General features: G+C 40.2%; 1 protein-coding gene across 1 annotated transcript in view; it reads right to left on the bottom strand.

The window, feature by feature from the left end:
- The window catches only part of mbnl1 (muscleblind-like splicing regulator 1), a 41,191-nt gene extending 39,174 nt beyond the window's left edge, over positions 1 to 2,017 (bottom strand). The window contains exon 1 of the transcript XR_014797666.1: positions 1,923 to 2,017. The gene's annotated coding sequence lies outside the window, so the exon portion shown is untranslated. The remainder of the gene's footprint in view (positions 1 to 1,922) is intronic.
- Between the last annotated feature and the right edge of the window lie 690 nt (positions 2,018 to 2,707).

The following is a 2,707-nucleotide window of genomic DNA, read 5'->3' on the forward strand; positions in this document are numbered from 1 at the left end:
TCTCTTCTTTATGATATCGCTAAATCTGTCTTTTCATAGCTTTATCCCACTTATGAATGCTTCTTAATTCCCCTAAACTTGCCTTAAAGGCTTTATAAGTGCTTGTCAATTCGTAATAATCCCCTCGATCATACTCCTCTCACCAACTTCAAGTACGAGTGCAGAGCCAAATTGTGCGGTTACCAAATGTTCGCTCATTGCTTCTGACAAGTTTCATTCTGATCATCGAGCGCACAACAGGAGCTTACTTCTACTTTTATAGTTCATATTTCTTTTCGTGTCACACCGGCCGAATGATTTGCCTTCTTTCTGCACATGCCTCGTATCTCACAGAGATGTTGTGCTCTCTAGATCAGTGAAGCTGTAGAGCTGCGAAAGGATGTGCAAAAAGCAACAGGAATAAACACACTGAGGTCGAGCAAACTGTTAACACACATACTTATGGTACAAACCGAAAACAGGAAGAGGTGTGTGTGTGTGTGCATGTGTGTGTGTGTGTGCGCGCACATGCTTGAGAGAGTGTATTCAATGTGCTTGAAGGGGAATTCCACCACTTTTACACTCTAAGTTCATCAAGTTACTCATGGGGAGTATACTCAGCCTGTAAAAACACTTGTATAGTTTCTTCTGTGGTTCTGTACGGTTAGGGAAGTCTCTAAAGTAGCCTAAGTAATGCCTGGGAATTCCCTTTGCCACATCAGTTTATGTGTATTTGTATTTATAAATATATGAAAAGAAATCGGTCTTTTGCATGTCTTCCTCATTTACTGAAGTAGAAAAAGAAGATAATAAAAATATTCCTAATATTTCAAAATTCAGTTCAATTCAACGCTAACACAGTCTTTTCTTGATGACCCTTCTGTCTCTGTCACATAAAAAAACATAATGGCTAACATTTTATTTCCTTTCCTTCCTCCCTGATGAACTCAGCTTTCCACCTTAAGCATCCCTATCATCTCAGCACTCTGCTATTTCTCAGCTGTCTGTAAATGACAGTAGCTGGCTGATGTGAACTCTCACTCCTCTGTGGAAATGTTCCAGAGCTTCTATATGCCAAACTCCAATAGCTCATTTATTCCTTAGTCCTCCCCCCCTTGAAAAAGAACTGCAGAAAAAAACAATTACACTCAATCGTATAAAGTCTTTAAGAAAGACAAAAAAAACCCCAGGAAATTGCATTTAACATTAGCGATTTCACAAGAGTATATATTGGAGGCTGCAGAATGACAAAGCAAAAATACCCCCTTGAGGTAACTTCTACACTTTAAACAACTTAACAGAGAAAAAGCAAAACAAAACAAAGAGTCCTCCTCTTGTGAAAATTTGCAGTCATATTTCCCTACTGCATACTTTGTGGTTTTCTCTTAACTTCTTTCCATTTTGACATGGTGGGGGAAGCAGGTGCAATTCAAGCTGTCAGTTTTGAAATACACAGAGAGGAAATAGCACGCTGTCTTGTCCCTATCTGACACCACAGTGCACATGTATGTGTGTGCAGAGCTCAGGCTTTAAGCTTATCTTGGAGCAAACGAATGGAAACACCCTCTGCAAAGAGGCCTTTCATTTCAGCTTTTATCTAATTTTCTAAATGTAGCCTATGGGTATGTATTGCTGTGTTTATCATATAAAGTCTCCTTCCATTTAAAACCCTCAACACGCACCCCACTGAAGAGACAAATTTGACAAATGAACAAAGAACAAAATATTGCATGTTAACATCAAACGGAGACTGACATTTCCTTCTTTGTCAAGCAGAAAAGAAAGTAAGTTAATCAGCTTGCTGTTTAAATATTTTTTTTAAAATGCCAACCAAACCAATTGGAAGTATTAAATAGAAATTACAAACAAATTTCACTTGGAACCAGTTAAAATAACCTAATCATATCAATTCTGCAGGGAAAACTTACATACAGAGAGCTTACCTGCGTGTTTGTCTAACGCTGATGTGCCTCTGGGACCGACAAAGCCACTTCAGCATAGGTCATGCTGCTGCAATGCATTGTGGGATTTACTAACATCTTCAGTTCTCTCTTCCTCTACTTCTCTAACTCTGATCTCTCTCTCACTCTCATAATAGCACCTTCTGCTTGGCAACGGCTATACCACAAATGTGGTCAGGTTTACAGCGAACCATCACTGCGCAACATCAAGTCTCCATGACAACCACTCTTTATCTCATTTGCATCTTCTGCTTGCATTATCTACTTATGCCAAATATGGTCACTTTGTTATTCTCCCCGCCTCTCTCTGTATCCCCTTTCTGTAACTTCCTCTTTTCGCCCATTTGCAAAACTACGTGTCAACACACTGTGCAACATATATTGTACAGTATATATCCGCAATGACATGTACAAATGCTTGAAAAGGTGCGAAAAAAGGAACTGATTGAGACATTATAGTTTGCAGACTAAGAGATAAGTTAGATGACTTTACAAATCAGGAAGTGGAGTGTTGAAGAGGCTGTTCGTGAGACTGACTTCAAAAGGAAACGGGGGTTTCAGCTCGACAATATGACCTCATCCCCTTAAAAACACGTATATCATAACAGAGCACCATTGATTCCTCTTCTGCGAGGTTGTTGCAGGCCCTTCCTCTTCCACCCGAAAGCCCATGTCTATCAAACTATCAGTGGAATGTTGAACCAGGCCCCTAGGGCCCACACACGCAGCAACACTCAGCAGCACTCAGCACCTGTTTCCGACTGCCA

The sequence above is a fragment of the Perissodus microlepis genome, chromosome 18 (assembly GCF_051167445.1).
Source record: "Perissodus microlepis isolate ML-2025 ecotype Zambia chromosome 18, ASM5116744v1, whole genome shotgun sequence".
NCBI classification, from domain to species: domain Eukaryota; kingdom Metazoa; phylum Chordata; class Actinopteri; order Cichliformes; family Cichlidae; genus Perissodus; species Perissodus microlepis.